Genomic DNA, 22,378 nt, shown 5'->3' with positions numbered 1-22,378 from the left:
TCAATCTTTCTACTGTAAAAGGAAATTCCAGTCTCCATCGTCCTAGGGCTGATTTGAGGATTAAATCTCACAAATCTGTTTGCTCAGCCAGGTACCCAGAAAGTACTTTATAATTATTAACTGGCATTATTATTCCCTCCTCCAAAATGTATCATCTTCTGTCCCATTCACTGGACTCTGCCTGCTATTAAGATTTCCAAATGATAACTTCTTTGAGGGTCGGGTCCACGTTAGAACCTATCTAGCTTCGAGCACACTGCCTGATGGTGAGCTCAGCAAATGCTGGTGAAATTGCAGCCCTGGTTGAATAGATGATGTATTTGCAAATATCTTACCCAGCCTAAGCAGTGCAATGCTTTAGGCTGTTACAAGTACACCTCTAAAGACCCTAATAGATCAAGCTCTTAGCAGAAATATTAGACATGGTAGCAGGCAAGAGAAAAAACATTTAAGAGTAGATGGAAATTTTTGTCTCCTCAAATTATATTACAAAGAGAATCATGTCTTCTTTTCTATGCATTGAAACTTCTATTTTTAAAGTTAGGTTTTCTAATATTTTGCTCTTAAATTATTTTTTAATTGTTGTTCAACTACAGTTGTGTGCATTTTTCCCCCACACTACCCCCCATCCCAGCCATCCCCACCTCCTTCCCCTGATCCCACCCCCTTATTGGTTTTGTCCATGTGTCCTTTATAGTTGTTCCTAAAAACCCTTCCCCTCTCCCCCATTATTCCCTCCAACCTCCCCTCTGGTTACTGTTGGTTTGTTCTTAATTTCAATGTCTCTGGTTATATTTTGCTTGCTTGTTTGTTTTGTTGATTAGGTTCCACTTAAAGGTGAGATCATGTGGTATTTGTCTTTCACTGCCTGAAACACCAATCCAAAAGAACCTATGCACCCCAGTGTTCAAAACAGCACGATTTACAATACCCAAGAGCTGGAAGCAACCTAAGTGCCCATCAGTAAATGAGTGGATCAAAAAACTATGGTCCATTTACACAATGGAATACTACACAGCAGAAAGAAAGAAGGAGCTCCTACCCTTTGCAAAAGCATGGATGGAACTGGAGAGCATTATGCTAAGTAAATTCTATCTATATGCTAGGCACTGTGATTGAAGCTTTTGTGGATAAAGGATGATTCTTCTTAAGGGAAAATGAGGTTTATGTTAATAGAAATAACATTATGAGCAAGCTCAAGTGGGTTTCCCCACTTTAGATACCTGGGAGGTTTTTATCTCCTGGCTCCATGGTGGGATCATGTGACCCATTCTGGCAAATGAGTTGGGAGCACAAGTGTCCCATTTCACTTCTGAGTTGGACCATTCATTTGCCTGGTATGACCAGTTGGATTCTTTCTTCATCAGCCCAGCAACCAGCAACATTCACTGTGATGGTTTCTCCATCAACCTGAGGACCCTAAGTGATTAAAATGCACAGAGCTCTTCTGGTTACAGTATGTGGAAGAAAGGAACATTTGTTTTAGGCCAGTGAGTTTCTAGATTAGGGGCTGTTTGTTACTGCAATATAACCTAGCCTATCCTTACTTATACAAAATAACCATATATTGGATTCTTGCTGTGAACAAGACACTATTAATTGCATCACAAAAATTAGCACATTCAATCATTATAATAATTCCACAAGAAAGATTATTCTGCATGTTTCTTTCTCTTTTTTAAAAATTGAGCTTTGAAAGTTGACAGGCTCACACTTATAGAAAGTAGAAAAGCCAGGATGAACCCCGGTGGGCTAACTCCCAAGTTCTTGTTTTTTACTCCTGTGTTGTGCCATGTTGCTGCCTCTCAAATAATTCAGTAACTACTGTACAAGGGTAAAAATGAAAGCACTAGGAATAAGGGAGAGGGAGACATGATCCAGCTAGATAGAAATGGCAATGGCTTCATGGGGGAGGTAGATTGGGAAATTCTCCTGTGAAGCACAGGTAAGAGTCTGTGGCCTCAAGCTTCCAGCCTTGGGGTTGTCATGTCCTATATAATCCCAACCCGCGCTGAGTGTGGGCAGGACCTATGATGTGCCATGGGCAACATAACAGAGCCAAGGTGAAGGGATCTTACAGATGTTAATTAAGGTCTCGATGGTTTTTTTAATTTAACTTCATTAAAAGTGACATTATCCTGAGGAGATCCAACTTAACAATCAGGTGAAACCTCTTAAAGGGGAGTCAGGGCCCTTCCTGAGGTGAGTATTCCTTCTTGGCAGCTTGATGCAGTGAGCAGACACAAGGAGGGGTCCTATATGGCAGGGAAGTATGGGTAGCCCCCAACCAACAGCCAGCAAAACACTGAGCTCTCAGTCCCACAGCTGAAAGAAAATGAATTCTACCAACACCTGCATGAATTGGGAAGTAGATTCTTCCTGGTCAGACCTCCACAGGAGAGCACAGCCTGGCCAGCAGGCACTTTGATGGTAGCTTTGTGAGACCTTGAGCAGAGGGCTTGACCAGGCTATGCCCAGACTTCTGGCTCACAGAGACAGTGAGATAATAAATTCATGTTGTTTTAAGCCCCTAAATTGGTGGTAATTTGCTCTGCAGCAACAGAAAACTAAAACAGAGTCCAGGGTGGGAACATGGATGGAGGGACATTCTAAGAGGCAGGATGAGAAAACAAAGGGAACACAGCTCAACACCTGCAGTACAGGGTGTGTGAAAGGAGGTTGAGGCCTCCTCTGGGAAGACCTCGGACAGCAGACCATGTGGTCAGAGGTCTTTTAGGTTCAAATAAGAAGGCTTTGTGGATTTGGGGGCCTATGATTGATGTGACACCAGCAGTAGAGGTGTATTTGAGGAAGATTGACCATGGAGTTGGGATGTGGGGTTTGGGATGTATAGTGGGTTAAAAAGTTACCCCCAAAAAAGATATGTCTAGGAATCTGTGAATATGACCAAATTTAGAAAAAGGGGTTTTGCAGATATAATTAACTTAAGCATCTCAAGATGAAATCCTGAATTAAATGAGTGGGCCCTAGATTCAATGACAGATGTCCTTATAAGGGCAAAGCCTAGAGGGAAATTTTATAGACAGAAGAGAGGACACAGAAAAGAGAGAAGTCCATGTGAAGGCTGAGGCAGAGATGGGAGTGATGTATGTACAAGCCAAGGAACGCCAAGAGTTGCTGGCAAACACCAAGGGTTGCTGGCATCCACCAGACCATAGGAGAAAGGCATGGGATGGATTCTCCCTCAGCATCTCGAGGGAACCAACCCAGTCAACACCTCAGTTTTATACTTCTAGAGTACACAGAATTCTAAGACAATAAATTTATACTGTTTTAAGCTTCCAATTTGGTGGCATTTTGTTACAGCAATCCTAGGACTCTAACACAGACTGATTTGGAAAGAGAAGATAGAGAAGGAACTGCACTCAGACCGAAGAATATTGTACTGGTCCACACAGGAGGTGTGATGCTCCAAGTTGATGGGAATGGATGGACCAGAGAAGAATATACACCCTGATTTTCATGTTTGACCTCCCATTTTCTCCCTGTGTATTATATATACTCACAGAAACTCATTTACTGAATACTCATCATGTGTCAAGTACTGCACTCATTGCCTTAATTATTTAATTCACATAACAAAAACACATTAAAGTAGATATTATTATTACCATGTTATGGATGACAAAACTGAGACTCAGAGAGGTTAAGAAACTTGCCTATAGATATAGCTCTTGTAAATGGCAGAGTTTAGGTTGAAATGCAAGTCTGTAAACTGGAAAACCAATGCCTTTCACAAATGCTATACTGTCTCTGAGCTCTCTTTCATAAAGAAGGTTCACAAAGTGTTCTTAGATGTGGAAGTTCTAGGAATCCTGAAAACATAAACACTGGGGTTGGGTCTATGCCTGTGGCATTCTCTGGGTACAGCCAGAGTGCTAATTAACATTTGTTTATTGCCTCTAATCACACCTGAGACTCTGACAATTTGAGTTCTTGAATGCTAATGTGAGGGCAAAGTCATGAGAAGTTCAGATAGAGGCTTCAGGCTTACAGAAACAAAACTTCGTGTTTTAGCTGACCCAATGGTTTTCAAAAGGGCAGAATGACAAGGAGATTTGGTTAAAAACAGGACTTAAAATGAAGAAGAGCCACTTGCCATGTACCTCCTATTCCAAGAGTTCTCAGCCTAGTGGAATTACTCTCTAAATAACTCAGCTCAAGGACTAATGAGTTTGAAAGACTGATGAAATTTTAACATTTGTATTGCCAGAGGTTTTGCAGCACATATGTTTTATTTTGCCTTCCCCAAAACCATTGCTGTCTCTTCTGGTAATAAGGCCTTGATTTTGCTTGGGAAGCCACCCACTCCTTTCAGTTTATGTGATTCTGATGTGGTTGCTTCAGGCTCCCTTAACTCACACCACAGCCCTTGTCTTGAAAGTGTCATATGATTCAAACCTGGCCAATCAGCGTATTCCATCCCCTTGGCCTCAGTGATTGACTCCTGAATAAGCCAATGAGATTCAACTGCAGTTTGTTGGCAATGTTGGAGATGTAAATTGCAGATAAATCTAATTGACTTTAGGCTCATCTATGTCCTTAGGCTCAATGGTATAATCAAGACCCTGTCCTTCTCCATCTTTGGTCCTGTTTCTTTTGATGTTGCTTCATTTTCAGGTTCATTCATTGTATCAGGAATGTCGGCTACCAGCAGGACCCTTCTCTGACACACCATCCATATGTCAAATTTTGCAGAATCCTTGGTTGGTCCTACTTGCCTGCACATTCCACCACTTGGGCCGATCACAGTTGGGAATATGAAGTTCTATGACAGGTCCAGGTTACCCTCACAGCTGTGGGAAGGTAGGGCAGACAGGCACCATAAAGTTTACTCCCAGTAAGACAGGCAAAATCCAAACGCTGTCCAGAGTTCCTTGCAACTATGAGTGATTCCCTTATCCTTTGCAGGTGTTTAGAAAATTGACTTATCATTAGACTTTTCAGACTTGGAATGGCATACTGGCTTCTCTGTCAATGGTTTCATGTGGCCAAGTCTCCTTTCTTGGAAGCCTTACAGTCTAATTTATACGCAGGTGTTGATTATACACTAGCATGCTACTGCCAAGACTCAGTCTGATGGGTCACTTAGGGTAGGGAGATCCTTAGGGGCGCATATTCCTCCAAAATCAGGAAACAGAAAGAGATGGTGATTCCTTCCGTCCTCTGTCACCATCCTGGAACAGCCTCTCTCCTCTTTCTGTCTCCTCCAGCCTCCCTCTTAGATCCATTCTCCATACTATTGCCTGAAAGATTATTCTCGACTCTAAGCTGTTAATGTCACTCTCCTCTCTAAATGCCAGTGGATCCCCATCTTACTAGGTTATATCCAAGAGTCTAATTTGGCATTCAGGGCTCTTTCCAGCCCAACCAGACCCCACCTTTCTAGTGAACATCTCCATCTTCCCCTGCCCCCATTCCTCATTATGCTCCAAATGCAATGAGCTGGGTTTTTGTTCCCTGTATGTGTAAACTTTTTGGCACCTCAGGACCTTTGTATGTGTGATTGTCTGTCTAGAACACTTTTGTCCATGAACAATATTTAAACCTACCCCTCTATTAAGCCTACATTATGTTATAGTCATGCAAGGGAAGTTGCAGTACAGTGGTTACAGGTGTAGGCTCTTGAAATCCACCTTCCTGCTTCTACCGCTAACTAACCATGATTTCGGATAAATTAACCTCAGTTTCCTTATCTGTAAAACAGGGAAAAGAATAGTCGCCTCCTCTTGGAATTGTTGTGAGATTGGAAAGTGGAAAATTATTTAAAACACTTAGAGCAGTGCCTGGCATATACTAAGCATTCTGGAAATGGTTGCTGTTATCTTTATTTGTTCACATTTCTGTCTCCTTGTAAACTGTGGCCTCTCTGAGGGCAGTGACTGTGGCTTGTTCCCCTCTGTTCCCTGAATATTCATTATCTGCTCTCTTTTCTTCCCTCTACTGCAAAAGGAGACTGGTTTTCTGGGCACTGTGACCCTTCACAACCCTGGGTTTCATCATGGGGGAAACTCACCCAGAAGCAAATCTCACCACAGGGGTAAACTGACCCAAGACAGTGCTAGAGCTGTTGGCCAGCATTTGGGGCCAATGAGGATGTCATGCCAACTGTTAATCCAGTGGCCGTGACTGATCATTTCAACAGGTGACAGTACAGAGAATTGAAAACATGTTCCCATGGAAACCAGCACCTGTGCAGGGCGGGGCATGTGGTAAGATGCCAGAAGCAATACCAGGGAAATCATTTAGGAGAAACTAGGCTACCATTGAGCTCTTCGTGCTGAGTTATCTGCTGGGAGGCTGGCAGAGGGCCTGGACACAGAGCAGTATTTAACCACTGTGTTCTTACCCCCACCAACTGGGCTATAAATGCTTATACCTCCAATGAAGAATAAGCTATCTAATCTGAAATTGCATTTTGGTAAAAGTGAAGACAAGCTGGATTGGAAGACAGAGCTGTGTTGCCTTTTGATCACCTTCTGCCCACACAACTCCCTTTTATTGCAGGAATTGAATTGCTGCTTCTCCAGCTGTGATGACTTTTTCAGGAATAATAAAAGTTCTCTTCTACCCTAAACAGACCAACAGAAGAATTTATTTCTCCTGATCTACATATTTGTGGGTATTGAGTGCAGTAATAACTGCAATTTGTATATTCCCTGAAATGAGTTATCACTGGACCCTCAGTGCAGCCACTGGAGGTAGGTGTGGGAATTATCTCAGTTACAGACTTGAAAATGAAAGATCAGGGCAAGATGGTATAAAGAAAAAAAAAAACACCTCCCTTTTGAGATCAGAAAGATCTGGGTTCTAATCTCTGCTCTGCTAATTAACCTTTAATAACTAATTCTTAGTTATTAAAATGGTATAGTAATGCCCACATAGATTTATTTATAATTGATTTATTATAAATTGAATAAAATGTATGCAAAGGTATTAACATCATATACACTGCTTAATAATCCCCTTTCTATTTGCTCCTTCCCTCTTCCTTTTTCATGATGTTGAATAGAGTTGGAGCTTGAACCCAGACTAATTGATCCCCCAGCCCAGGTGCTTTTTGCTTCCCATGCTGCCTGGAACCTTTACCCCTGCCACTGTGATAATACAATGGCAAGGCTGAGGTAATGCCTTCTTGTATATCACCTGTGATACAGCAAAGGAGGGCCTGGGTATCACAGGAACCTGCATTTATTCATATGTTCAGTGAGTGAGCTCTGTGTATATTTAGAGGGATGGCCAATCCAACTTTGAATGTTATGTGCACGTTAACTTGTCTGTGGGGAGCCAAGTGCACTGTCTCACAGAGAGAGGGACTCACTGAGCTGAAGCTGGAAACCAATTGGAGCTTTGGCTGCAGATTTACAACTCACCATTGTATAAGTTGCCACGATGTAATACCTGCTCTCATGACTCCCAAAGATGAGGTGTGGTATAGACAGAAATATTTTAATACAATATAAAATGCAACAAGTGCTAGATTACAACAGATCAGAGGAGACAAGACCCCTGTTCTCATGGAACATAGGTTGCAGTAAAATTTAAGAGACATGAATTAAATTATCATTTAAATGCATGTTAAAAACTGAAGTGCCAAACTCTCCAACCAGATCCATGGTGTCTCCAAAACTCATTTATTTGTTCCTTCTTACACAGGATATTTATTCTGCTTTTGCTTTGGGCCAAAAACCATGCTGGGTGCTGGAGATACAGTGATGAGCAAAAGAAGATACACTCTCTTTCTACCACGAAGCTTAGAGTCTATAGGAAGACACAGATAGTAACCACCTGTTTGTGTAATATACATAAAATCACAACTGTGACAAGGAATGTAATGAAATAGCAAATGATATTAGAAAGTTTTAACCTAGACAGGGAAGTTGGAAAGGGCATCCCTGAGGGAATAATGTTGGAGCTGAGAACTAAAGTATGATGAGAAATTAGCTAGGTGGACAAGAAAGGATGGAGAACTCAAAAGAATATCATATGCAAAGGTGCTGTGGTGAGAAGATCATTGTGCATAGGAACGATTGACAAAAGCTAGTATAACTCCACTCAACAAGCATCTGCCTGCAATATAAAACCCATCCTTGTATCCCACCTACAGCACAAATCTTGGTGTTTAGTACCTATTTATTTTGATTCTAAGATGCCAGTGATTATAAGATACCCAATTGGTTTATTAACATTATTTTTATGTGGAATTTTTTAGTGAGAGCTTTATTACCATATTTAATTAAAATGTATCAATTTATAAACGAACTTTTTTATCTTGGATAATTTTAGATTGACAGAAACATAAATTTTAAGGTACATTCTGAACTTCAAAATATGAAGAAGGTGCATCTTGGAATTATGGCAATTTCTATGATTACGACAATCACAGCTAATATTTATTGAGTTTTTACTATGTACCAGACTCTGTGCTAAGCAATCTTAATTTAAAACTCAGAAAATACAAGTGGAAAAACTGAGATGGAGAGAGGTTAACACACTTTCCCAGAGTCACCCTGCAAGGACTGACTGTGTCGGAACTTAAATGCGGCAGTCTAGCTCCAAGACCTTATAACCAGTACACAGAACTGCACTTTATAACCTCAAGCCAGCTCCTATTCCCATGATGGACTTTTCTTCCCTCAGTTGCTTTTGGGGATAGTTGATGAAATGAGTACCAATTGATGAGGCTGAAGGAGGCTCAGTCTTCAGCCAGTGACACAACCCAGGCCTTTTGGCGTGCCCCTTCTTTCTCTGTGCCCACTTCTCTCATGCCGGACCAAGTGCAACAGGAAACGTCATAGAGTCCCTGGCCTCAGAGATGATGCTCACCTCCAGGCTCGAGACAAGCCACACTGGCTGCACAGATCTGCGGTGTTAGTGCCAGGAGCTTGACTTTCTAATGAGTGGGGAGCCCTGCGGCTGTGGAGGACCCCACGATTATTCGTGTTCCTGTCCAGATGATCAGAGTCATCCTTCAGTGTCATTTATCTCGTTCACCATGAGAGGAAGGCAGCCAGTATTCACCGATCCCTTGTGTTAATTTGTTAATTGGTTTTGTGCCAACTTCGGTGGCAGGTATAAAAGTAAATAAAAGACTTCCATTATAAGAAAGGTTGGAAAAAAAATAAAAGGTACCCTTGTTCATTCTCAACCATTCGAAGGACCCTGTGATTAAGTATACAGATAGCTGTCACCTGTAAGGTGTGAGGGTCCCGATATTTCTTGCTTGGTTTAACTCATGCATTTTCCATTTTCCACTTTTCCTTTTGATTTAGGCATTTATATATTTTATAGCTCACACAGAGTCCTATAGCCTGCACAGGTTAGAGCTTAAAGGCATGCCTCTGTATTTGGGCTATCAGGGATTGAACCCTACCTCCACTAATCTCTTTGTGAACTTAAATAAGTTACCTATATTCTCAATATTTCAATTTCCCAATATAAAATGGGTTAGCAATAGTTCATACCTTATAGAGTTGTTGGAGATCCTAGACCATAGTAATTTATCAATAAATACTCCTTTCCTCCTCTTCCTCTTCCTCATTATTGTTGTTATTTCCAATAGGCTATTTCATTAGATCTTTCTAATTAGCCTGTAAGAAAAAAATAGAATCATTTTAAAGTAGGATAGCCCACTCAGAGAAGAACAGGAGGATTCTTCCCTGTTCTGTAGACTTAATATCCCCTTACCTTTTTTTAAATAATAAATCAACTTTATTAAGTTATGAATTAACATAAAATTAAATGCCCACGTTTCAAGTGTATCATTCATGGACTTTTATCAAATGATTATACCTGTGTAACCTCTACCACAATCAAGGTACAGGACATTTCCAGCACCCCAAATGCCCCCATGTTTCTTTTCCTAGTCACTTCATACCCTCCAGCCTCAGTCAACTATTGACCTGCTGACACTACAGATTATGTTTATCTTTATAGAATTTTGCATAAATGGAATCATGCAATATATACTCATTTGTGTTTGGCTTCCTCAATGCTTCTGAGATTCACCTGTGAGTGTTCCTTTTTATTGCTAAGTAGTATCACCTCGTCTGTTTACAGTACAGTTATTCATCTGTTCATCAGTTGATGGACTTTGGGGTTATTTCCAGTATTTAGATGTTGGGAATAAGGTTTCTCAACAACTGTCCACAAGCCCAAATCCATGTGGACTATGCTTCATTTCTCTTGGGCAGATCCAAAGGAGTAAATTGCTGGAGAGCCACACAATCTTGACCACATTATGTTTTATTAAGAACTGCTCTTTCTCTCCTACCCTTTGTGACAGCATGGATGGAACTGGAAAGCATTATGCTAAGTGAAATAAGCCAGGTGGTGAGGGACAAATACCATATGATCTCACCTTTAACTGGAACCTAATCAATACAAGAAAAAAAGCAAGCAAAATATAACCAGAGACATCAAAATTAAGAACAATCTGACAGTAACCAGAGGGGAGCTGGAAGGGAATAATGTAGGGAATGGGGAAAGGGTTTTCAGGAACAACTCTAAAGGACACATGAGCAAAACCAAGGGTGGGGTGGAAGCAAGGGAGGGAGGAGACTTTGGCTGGGGTGGAGGGAGTGGGGGGGAGTAAATGCAGACAACTGTAATTGAACAACAATAAAAGAATTTTTTTAAAAAAAGAACTACTTCTTCAGGGCTGGAAAGAAGTATTTGAAGTCATGAAAGGCAAGGACTTACATCCAAGATTGCTCTATCCAGCAAAGTTATCATTTAGAATGGAAGAGCAGATAAAGTGTATCCCAGATAAGATAAAGTTAAAAGAGTTCATCATTACCAAGCCTGTATTATATGAAATGTTAAAGGGACTTCTCTAAGAAAAAGAAGAAGATCAAAAACTATGAATAGTAAAATGACAACAAGTTCACAACTATCAACAACCGAACCTTAAAAAAAAAAAGCAAACAACTAGAACAGGAACAGAATCAAAGAAATGGAGATCATAGGGAGGGTTATCAGTAGGGAAGGTGAGGGGGGAAATGGGGGTAAGGTACAGGGAATAAGAAACGTAACTGGTAGGTACAAAATAAACAGGGGGAGGTTAAGAATAGTATAGGAAACAGAGAAGCCAAAGAACTTATATATACAATCCATGGACATGAACTAAGTTTGGGGAGGGGAAAATAAAAGGGAGAAAAAATTGGGACAACTGTAATAGCATGATCAATAAAATATTCTTAAAAAAAGAAAGAACTGCTCCTTCAACCACTCACCTATACTAATAGTTATAGGGGGGGCTTTATTCAGGAATTTTAGGACAATTATGAAATTAGAACTATATCTCATTTATCCTAAATTGACTTGAACTAATAATACTCAACAATGAAATATTACAACAGTGGTATTCTGCTGCTAACTTCTGATCCTTCTGCCCTAAGACATAGTGACTCGTGTAACCAGATTAGGGAGATGTCCATCTCCTAGTCATCTTCCTGTTATCAGAACATGCAGCATTCAGGAGGTGCACAGATTACAGCAAACAGCTTCCGCCACTCCTGCAGTCTTTCAGAAAAAAGCCGCGTGCTCATGGAAGACTTGTCACCAGAAGTTCTAAGAAGCAGTGGTGCCTGCCACATTGGTCCCTGAATAATGCTAAAGCTTGTCCTTGGTCAGATTCTGCCACTTCTCAAGGTCCTGTCATCCTGCCTTGTTAAAGTCAGCTTCCTTCTTTAATGCTTTTTGGTAAAAGATGCAACAATGTCAACTTTCCCCATCTTCTTCTGTTTTATTTATTTATTAATTCCACTTTAATCCCACTTCCAATTTTATTTTCTCTTCAACAGATAAGCATACCAATGCGTTTAATGTGCATGATTTCTGTATATGTTCTTTCAAAATATTATCTTGGTGATGTTCCATTTAATTTATAAACGTCATTGTGCCATATCACATTCTGTTTTTTTCTCTTTTATTTCCCCTATACTCTGTTTTCACATTCCATCTATATTGGCAGGTGTGAAGCTAGTTGGCTTATTTTAACTACTGTTTAGTACACTTTGGGGGGTGTCCTTCATTTCTTATCTATCCACTTTCCCTGTGATGGGCACCCCATCCCTCTCCAACTCATGTTACCACAAACAGTGCTTCAGTTCTCATGCATGTTCCCTTAAAGACCAGTGAGAAAGTCGGTACAGGGTGTGGGGGGGCTCTGCCCTCAGGGCCCCCCCAGCCACCATGGATGAGAATAAGTCTACCAAGACATGATCTGCTTGGGGAGGAAAGGTGGCCAATCTCTCAAAGGAGAAGGGTCAAGAGCCTTTTCCTCAGTGGGCTTTTATTGGGTTCATTTTGCACAGGAATACAGGTAAAGCTCATCAATCATTGTCAGGCAGTAAGGATCAAACAATAGATAACAAAGAACTCTGAGGGCTTATTCTGAGTCAGGGTCAGTTAGCTAAAGGGCTATAAGACTTTGGGAAACAAACTCATTTCAGGCTTTGACCTTTACTATTTAAATTGAGGGCATTAGCATTCTTTCTTAGGATCACCCTGGGGAATCCGCCCTTTCTAGCACAGGGCCACCCCACCTCTGGCATTGTTTCAGGCTTAAATGGAGCAGGGGAAGTAAGGTAGCCAAGAGATTAGGAGATTTCTTGCAGACAAAATGAGGGCTCAGGCTATGTCAAAGCTGAGGGGCAAGGATCCATCACTCCCTTTTTCTATAGCCCCCCAAGTCCTTCCCTGTGGGCTTCTTCATGACCATGCCTGTCTTAGGTCGTCTCTCCCTTGAGGAATCTTACCCACCATTGGCTAACTGGTCAGGCTCAGGGCTAAGTAGGGTAAAGTAAAGTGGGCAGAGGTGGCGCCCCTGCCAGGGAGATAAGCTTTGTCTCCTTAGTGGCTTATGGTCCCAAGGTCTCTGACTTAGCCTTAGCCATGGGGGTTTATAGTTTCTGAAACCAAGCAAGGCAGTTCCCAACAACAGAGCATACTCCTAGGGACTGCACTGTTGGCCCCAGGCTATGAGTACTGGTATGCAGTGACCAAGCACTGCCAGGTTGCTCCACAATGTCTGAACCACACCACACTTCCTCCTGAGAAAACAAATCCACATCTTCCCCCAGCCAGCACTTGGCCTCACCCAGCTTTCTAATGTTTGTCAGTCTCACAGGTGTAAATTGATATCATGTTGTTGTTTCCACCTGTATTTCTCTGATGATTAATGAATTTGAGCATCTTTTCATTTGTTTGGTGGTTTGGGGGGGCTTCCTGTTCCAAACACTGGTTAATACTTTGCCTGCTTTTCAAAATTGAGGTTATCGACATTTTCTTGTTAATATCCAGGTAATATAAACTTCAAAAGGATAGCACAGTACTCTGAACAAAGTAGGCCTCAAAAAAAACTGGTTGAATAGTTGAATGAGAACAGAAAACACTGCCCATTGCAGGTGGCCTGTGGCCCTAGAGATTTAATGAAATATGCCGAACAATGAACGATTCAATGCCTGAGTTTGTAGAGATTCTTTAGTGGCAAACAACAAAAACAGACTAGTTACCCATAAGAATCGATATGAGGAACCACATTGGGGCAGATTAGTTTCAGTTTGTTTTTTGTTTTTTTGGTCTTTGTATCACTCTGCTGATTTTTGAAAAGCCTGGAAGAGAGACTGATTGACCCAGCCTGTTGGTCAACCACAAGCTGGGGTTGGATGAATCACCTTGACTAACAATCCTACCAAAATTACATTCAATGGGTATCTTACCAAGGTACAACAAAAGTGTTCATAACCAAAAGAAAAGGGAATGACTCCTGAACAGGTGGAACTAAAATATATTCATTACAGTCTTCACCATCCCAACAGGATCCTTCCTGCAGAGCTCCTTAGGCATTTAGAATTGTAGGTACTGTGGCCAGGTGTAGTAAAAAGCTCCAGGTAAGTTGGTAGGGAAGACTTGAAATAAGGAGAGCTTAATAAGTATCTTTTCACCAAACCTTTACTGAGTACCAACTATGTGGCAAATACTCTGGAGTGATAAGGAGAGAAAACAGACATGCTAAACTCCAACTTTCTTTTTATAGCCTGTGGTCTAGTGGGGAAGACTGGCATGGAAAAATAAGCTCTTCTACCAGACATATTTTTATAGGTGCTAAAACAAATGGACAAAGACCTAAGACATAGACATAAGGGAGAGGCTAATCTTGGCTGTAGGGAAAGGAGCGAGTCAGAGAAGTCTTCCTGGAGGGGCCACCATTTTTGCTGATCCTAGGTGCTGCGGACACCGCAGAGAACAAGAAAGACAAGGTTCATGTCCTCATGTGGTTTCCATGCAGATTCTAGGGAATTTGACTCTTATCTGCCCATGTCTAACCTTCCAGCCTGATGCCTCCCCCAGCCCTGACCACTACTTCACACTTTTGTTTTAGCCGCATGGTGACTATGATCCATCTGATGCATGCTCATGTTCTCTCTTGTATCCATGGATGTGTTCATGCTGTTCTCTTGTCTGGACCCTTCCCTGCCCCCTTTTATATCTAACCAATGGCTATTTATATCTTCTCCAGGGACCTTCCCTGGAGCCCCTCTCTCTTCTCCTGCCTGGACTAGGTCCCTCTTCTTCCGAGCTCTCACAGGCCCCTGTAATCTCCTCCATAATTTCATCAATTACAATATAAATCTTGATTCAGTCTCCAACTCTTTGAGGGCAGGGACCACATTGGATTCATCTTATTTCCAAGTATATGGTCACTAAATGTTTGATGAATGTACAAATTAATATTGGGACAAAACCCAGACTAAGATCTGTGTCTTGGTTCTAGTCTTGCCTCAACAATCAAATTACTATGTGACCTGAGACTAATCTGTTGCCCAATGTGGACTTCCATTTCTTCCTCTGTGTTTTAGAGGCTGGGACTGAAAATCTGTGAGGCCCTATTCTTAGTTCTGAGCTTCTATATACTCTTCTTTCTTTTATGATGACTGTCTTGGTGACAGGGGACTTAAGAATTGGAAAATTTTAGTTTAAGATAAATAGTTGTAAACCTAGTCAGTAATGCATATGTTAAAGCTTTGTTTCAGAAACCACAGATAAAGTCCATCCTAGCTCCTGGGAAAACAGCCGATCTCCTTGGGCACTGCTAAAGATTACCACCTGGGGACAAGTGGAGGCATACTGGTCTTTGTGTTCCAGAGAGATTCCAGGGAGACAGACAACCACATGACCACCTGCCCCTGGAAATAGCTAACTGCCCAGGCCGAGAATACTGCAGTTTATTTAATATAATTTTCCCTAAATTCAAAACCCCTCACCGCACTTTGTTCTCTGTTATAAAAATGCTGGCTTGGAAAGAAAATGTAAGATGGTCTGCTAGGGTATGAACCCACCATCTTCTCAGTTTCCCAGCCATCTGAATAAAGCACCTATAAAGATTCAATGTCTGTCTCTGCTTATTGGGTTTGGCAGTGACAGGCAGCCCGAATGCCAGTGTCTTTTCTGGTTTCATTGGTGGAAAAGATACATGACTGTCCTAAAACACTTAAACAATTCAGAAAAGTACAAAGAAAGGATGCCAAATATACCTCAAATCTTATCATCTCAAAATAACTGCAGTGAACATTTGATGAAGATCAGTCCAGACATCTTTCTATGCTTATATACTAATAGATCGGAGATCAACTGTTAGAAATAAAATGATAAGAAAGGGGTCCTAGGATCCTCACCTTTTTGAAATACATTATTAAATTGTTTTTCTCTGAATAAAATAGAAGAAAAAGAAATTGAAATGAAATTAATTAAGGGAATTGCTGAACCTCAAAGTCTCATTATTCTGACATTAAGCACTCATGAGAGGAAAGTCCCCAAAATACCAATAATTCAGATACAAAGAAATTTCAAATCAGAAGACAGAGCAGGAACCTTTTAATTCTGACAGTGAAATCTGAGGCCCTAGCATGGAAGAATAGGCTTCAGGGTCCCAACAATTCTGTTCCAGAGGGCTGTGAAGGCTTGATGGATGACTAGCTGTCCAGCCTTAGGCCATAATTGATGATAGCAGAGTATTGACCCAAACCATCCAGTATGAGAAACCCAGTAACTGAGGCTGTCAGCCAGGGCGGGCACCACTCCAGCAGGGCCGGGGCACACCCTATGAGCCCCATCCTGCAGAGCAGACATATCTGACTGCCTGAAAAACCATCCTCGAAATCCAAATGATCGAGTGCAAGATGGGGGAAGTGTTCTGGCAGATCTGGAGACAATGTTCTGATTTGATGCCAGGGGTTCTTCCAGCAATGAATTACAGATTTGACTGAGACTGGCCCATCTCTGCCCCACACTTAGCTTCTATAGACAGAGGAACTCAAAGTCTGGTTTTATCTACTCAGAAGGTGGGGAAGGCTGTGATGAGAGATGTCTTGACTGATAAAGCAGGAACATAGAAAGCACAGGGTAGAACATCAACTGTGTTTTAGGATGGGACTGCAGGGCAGGGAAAGTTCCAAAGTTCTGGGTTTGAATGCAGGGTCTGCCCTTTACTGACTATGCAAACTTGGTCAAGTGTCTTAACCTTTCTGTGCCTCAGTTTTCTCACCTGTAAATGGAGATGAGAACAGTAATGACTGCTTATGTTTACTGTGTGTATAATGCAGCTAGCACCCCAAGGGTTTTCACTAAATAAAGCTACTTGTATGACCTTAAGCGAGTCAAATAGCCTATTTGTATCTCAATTTTATCATAATAAATATAATAACAATATGATAATAATAGCTAACCACGAATACCATGCATTGAATTTTTAGTATGTGGTGAGCACATGCCAAAGAGTGTGGATCCTTTATATAAAATTAACTGATTATAGGTGTTAACCACATTTATAAAATACCTTCACAGCAGCACCTAGACTAATAACCATCTGTGTTTGCTGAAGTAACTAGGTACGGCAGCCTAGCCAGTTGGACACATAAACTGTCACAGCATCCTTCATACTCCCATGCTTTTTGAAAGCTATTCCCTGTGTCTGGGCTTCTCTCACAGGCTTCTCAGTTTCACAAGCCTTAGAGGCACAGCTTAAATGCTCCCTCCTTTGTGAAACCTTCCCAGATTTCCTCAGGCAGGGTGAGAACCCTCCCTCGTGCTCCCACAATCTCTCCCCCCAGGCTCCATGCTGTTATAGCATTTATCACACAGCACAGCAAATACTTACTCCTAGCCTCTTTACTACTAGCTAGACTAAGGATCAGAGGCTGGGTATTTTTTCCAGCCAGTTTCCCCAGTATCTAGTACATGAAAGGGGATCAATAAATATTTGTTAGATGAGTCAATTTGTGGTAGAAAGCAGAATGTGAAGGAAAAAATCCTCAAGCTCAGTGGAGGCATGGGGAAACACACCACTGCATAAATTTTACTCCACTCAGTTCCTAACTTCTTTCCCTCCCTATTCCGTAGAGCCAAGTCAAGGCAGGACTGCCACAGGGCGAGCCCTTCATTAAAAAGTGTGTGGGGGGTTGGGGGAGAAGGCAGGCAGATCTACAGAAAGTCCTCAGTGGCTGCTTTCTGGGAGAGGTTGTGCAATTGGTATTCCACAGAATGTGACATTTTTTAGCTTCTTGCTGGAAAACACCAAGAGGTCGTAAATCATTCCACTGCAGCTGTCCAAGCGATAAGTGCCTGGGAATTGGGAAGGGATGTGGGGACGTGCTCCTGCCCCCAGGAGCCACACAGGGCTATTTCTGAGGCTCTGCAATTTATGCTGAAATGCAGGGGTGTTGGTCCCTTAGCTCCCAAATCAACAAGAGTCAGGACAACATTTGTTCTCCTGGTGGGATCCACAGGGAGAAGATGTCAGGAGGCTGGATCTCCTGGGACAGCAGATCCTTCAGCCCTCTTAAGGGGTAGCCATTTTAATCAGGAATCCACCTCCAAGTTCAGTCACCTTGGGAAAATTATTTAAACTGTCTGATCTTCATTCTACTTATATGTAAAATAGAGACAAAATTGTAGCTACTAGGTGCAGTGGTTGAATGCTATGCGAAGCATTTGTAACAGTTCCTGGCACGTGGTAATCATTATATAAATGTTTGCAATCACCATCACCATCATCATCATCATCACCACCGTCATCACCACTATCACATCATCATTATCACTACCAGCATCATCGTCTATGTTGTTGTCATCATTACTGTCTTGTCAAATATTTACTTAGATCCTGTTGTATACCAGGTTTTGTACCAGGTTTAGAGAATTTCTAGGGACTAAAAGATATGATCCTCTAACAGGAAGCTGGCATGCAGACATCCACAGGTGCTTCAACAAAGGCCTGTTCAAGGGCCACAGAGAGGAAATAAATGAAGACTTTCAAGAGGAGCAGTTTAAACTGACTCTTTAAGAAAGTCCAAGAGAGGGAATTGGTAAGGCAGACAAGGGGGTGCTTTTTAGGGTACAAGTTCACATTTCAGGCAGAGGAAAGGCATGGAGGCACAGACTTGCAAGGGGCATTCAGGGAGTTGCATTACCTGACACAAAGCCTGGTCAGAGATCAGATCCCCGCAGTCATCAGCAGGACTGAAGACTCCTCAGAACACTCCTAAGTTGTATTCCTGGCCAGAGAAGATTCTTGGACCTCCACACACTCAAACATGTGTTCTAAGTAGGTAAAAGTTTCTGCTTGTATGGTGTCTTTACAGCCTCACTCCATTATCTCCATGTGAATGTGGGTAAGGTTAGATGGATAAATTCTAGCTAAATTGGTCTTGGATTCCTTCTTCAAAGATCTCAGAAGATGGAAAAGTTGCCACTCAAGTTTCCTATGTGCTTTGAATCTCCTCATACACGCAATTGTAAATGTCCAAGGTGATGCAGGCAGTGAGTGGCAGAACTAGGATTTGAATCTCATTCTACAAAATCAATCTTTTGATTGCTGTAGAGCTCCACAGTCCAGTATGGTAGCCACCAGGCATGTGGCTGTTTACATATAAATTTAAAGTAATTCAAATGAAATAAAATTTAAAATTTAGTTTAAAGTCGCATCAGCAACATTTAAAGTGTTCAATAGCCACATGTGGACAGTAGCCACTGTATTGGATAGTATACATACTGAATCTCGGTCACTGAGAAAGTTCTGTGAGGCAGCACCACTGTAGAGGAAACACAACACCCTTTCTGTACGTCTTGTGCTATTGGAAGAGCATGCCTGTGTACAGACCCTTATAGTACAGAGGAGGAGACACCATCAGAGAGGCTAAGTTCACATCCAAGGTCACACCACTGATAATTAATTAGCAGAGGAGGTGATCAAGCCCATCTTTTTCTGACTCTAAAGGTGTTTCACAGCTCACTGTTCCTCCAGGACAATAGGATTTTGTAATTGCCAAGAGCTGAAGAGATAGTGGGGAGAAAAAATGCTTCAGCTGTCTGCACAGGATCAGGGCCCTACCACAGCCCCTTTCCTAATCACGTGCCCAACAGAACTGACCTCCCTGGAATGTGCTGTTTTGCCAAAGCCCCTTGGTCTCTTCATGTGGCTGAGGGAGGAAAGTTGTTAGGAGAGCAGAGCTTCCTGGAGTGAGAGGAGGTAAGCAGGTCCCAGGGGAAGCTTTCCCAGGGTGTTGAGAAGCTGTCTCTACTCCCAAGCCTCGGGTTTCCTCCTCCATCAGGATCTGCATGCTTATCTTTTAAATTATATTTAACCGAATTTTTCAGTGTAAACACTTCTGGAAGAATATTCTAATTAAATGAAGAAGCAATATCCTCAAATTATTTGGGGCAGACTCTATCTCCATTTCCTGCTTAGAGAAGAAATTAAAAACCCACATTGACCTTTTTAGAAAGATCAAGGCCGGTTTTGTTCCTGTGCATTCATAGCTGCCTCCTCCTCCTCCTGTCCTTCCTTCTCCTCCTTGCAAGTTTACATCTCCGTTTAGAACAAAGGTAGTTAACAGAACTGGGGGTTGGAGGATAAATTTACAAGTGTTATGAGTGAAGTACTCACCTTTGCACGTGTTTGTTTTTTGCTGGTTGATCAGCATGCCCGTGGTTATTTTTATGCTGTGACAGTTTCAATTTTCCAAACAAAGATTACTAATTACTTCTGTTACCGTTAGTCCTGCTTGTAATGCCATGTGGGTTTATATCGGATGGCTGCAGCCCCTGATGTCTAGTAGATGCCCTACAATTCTTGGTTAATTTTGCTTTATATGTCCTTCATACATTGAACACTACTTGGCCTCATTTTACAGGGTGCGGCAAAAGTAGGTTTACAGTTGTTTGTATAAAAAATAATACAATAATTGCCGTGGCCAGTGTGGTGCAGTTGGTTGAAGCATCTTCCTGTAACCAAAGGGTTGCCAGTTCAATTCCCAATCAAGGCACATACCTAGGTTGCAGGTTTGATCCCTGGGCTGGGCATGTGTTATACCTGGTTCGGGCGCTTATGGAAGGCAACCAATTGATGCCTCTCTCTCACATCAATATATCTTGCTATCCCTTCTTCTCTATTCCTTCCTCTCTCTCTAAAAGCAATGAAAAAAATGTCCTTGGGTGAGGATAAAAACAATAATAATACAGTAATTAGTAAACAATAATACAAGAATAAACTCTGTTTCAGGTACTCACAACTGTGAACCTACTTTTGCCCCACCCAGTATGCACTTTTTATCTTCTCTATCCTTAGCATTTAAGTCACAAATGTTGCACCCACTGACGCACGAAACAGATGTTCGGAGACTTTCAGGACGTTTACAGAGATGTTACTTTAATGGCCAACTCTTTTAACCTGCGCAGGGGCGGACTCTCGATGTGTCCCGGAGACACTTGCTCAGAAGAGCTGCAGATGAGAGCCGCACCAAACGCTCACAGGCTAGCTCTTTTATACAGTGAGAAGCAAGCAAGCAAGTTACAAAAGCAGGAGTTGCTGTTATCTCTGCATAGCTCTGAGCTCTGGAGGAGTTTTGCTCTGGGTTCAGGAGGAACTATCTGTCTGTCTCCTGTTGATAAGCTTATTTCAGATGACGACTTGTCTCTCTTCCTTATCCATTCTAGTGACCTTCAAGGTTTTCTGTTTAGCAATGCTTATAATTGTCTAGCCCTTTTTCCTAGCTCTCAACATTCCCCCATTTCCTTGTCGGCACTTATGAGTCAAATCCTTGAATCATACTAATGACGATGGGGCTACAAGTTAAACAGGAGTATAATTAATAAAGGCCTACTAATAGAGGAAATCAGGGTAGTCAGCTATGGGGACATCTTACAGATTCCTGTGTACTACGTTGGTTTTTCTAGCTTTTCTTGTTCTTTCAGTCTCTGGGTTAAGACCTTAATACTATCTCTAATTATCCCTGAATGATTAGCATAAGAGCAACAAGTTTCTTCTAATGCTGCGCATAATTCTTCTCCTTAAGAACAATAAATCTAATCCTCTCCGATTTTGGAGAGCTACCTCTGCCAATGAATCTACCTGTCTTTCTAAAAAAGCTACTTGATCTTGCAGCAGAGATATGTCCTTAGAGAAAATCTGCAAAAGCTGTCTCAACTCTAATTCTCCCTGAATGAGGGCTGCAGCACTGAGTGCGGTGGACCCTAAGATCCTCACAGTGGCTACTATGGGTATAAGGGGAACTCTCTTCTCCCTAGTCCTGGAGGGGAGAACAAAATCTGGGTTTCCTGCATAGATACACTTGGGGAATTATGTACCCAGTTACACAAAACTCTGGATAAGAAATTGGTGGCAAACAATGGTACACCTTGAGTTCTGGATCCTATTACAAATCCCTTCTTGGGGCCCTCCTCTTGGCTGCACCCTGCTTCAATCCTTCCTTTCAGATATATAACCCCTTTATAATTATATAAAGGACAATGGACGAAGGTCTCGTCTTCTTGTAACTGCTTCCGGCTGGACATGGACGTTGTCCTACCTAACCTTGGGTCGGGGTGCCCTGAAAGGGGGTGCAGCATGGAGGGAGTCCTTTCCTGTAAGGGGAAGGACCTTACAGAATCCAAGTCAGTTGGCTGTCACTGCGAAGTTGCAGGCTCGGTGTCCAAAGGCTGGCATTACTGGACAGTTGGCATCCTCGTCATATCCTGGAGGTGACAGATTTGGCAAGAGATTTGGAAGGCACAATTAAATCATAATTACTGAATAACAAAGGCAGGCACCTAGGTAAAGAATGGCTCATCTGGAGGAAGGTGTATGAGACATGCTACACCTATCTAAAACCCTGTGGCTCACTATACTTCGCTCGGGCTGAGGGGAATATATCAGGATTTCCCTCCTTTCAGATCTCTGGGCCCTTTCTGTTTTGGCTATTAGGACAGAAAAGGGAAGATAAGCTCTGAAGTGAAGCCTACAGACCTCCTGAACCCTTCACTAACCAAACTACCTAGTTTAACTAAACTAGTTGAG

The sequence above is a fragment of the Desmodus rotundus genome, chromosome 1 (assembly GCF_022682495.2).
Source record: "Desmodus rotundus isolate HL8 chromosome 1, HLdesRot8A.1, whole genome shotgun sequence".
In the NCBI taxonomy this organism is placed as follows: Eukaryota; Metazoa; Chordata; class Mammalia; order Chiroptera; family Phyllostomidae; genus Desmodus; species Desmodus rotundus.
This window is presented reverse-complemented; position numbering follows the sequence as displayed.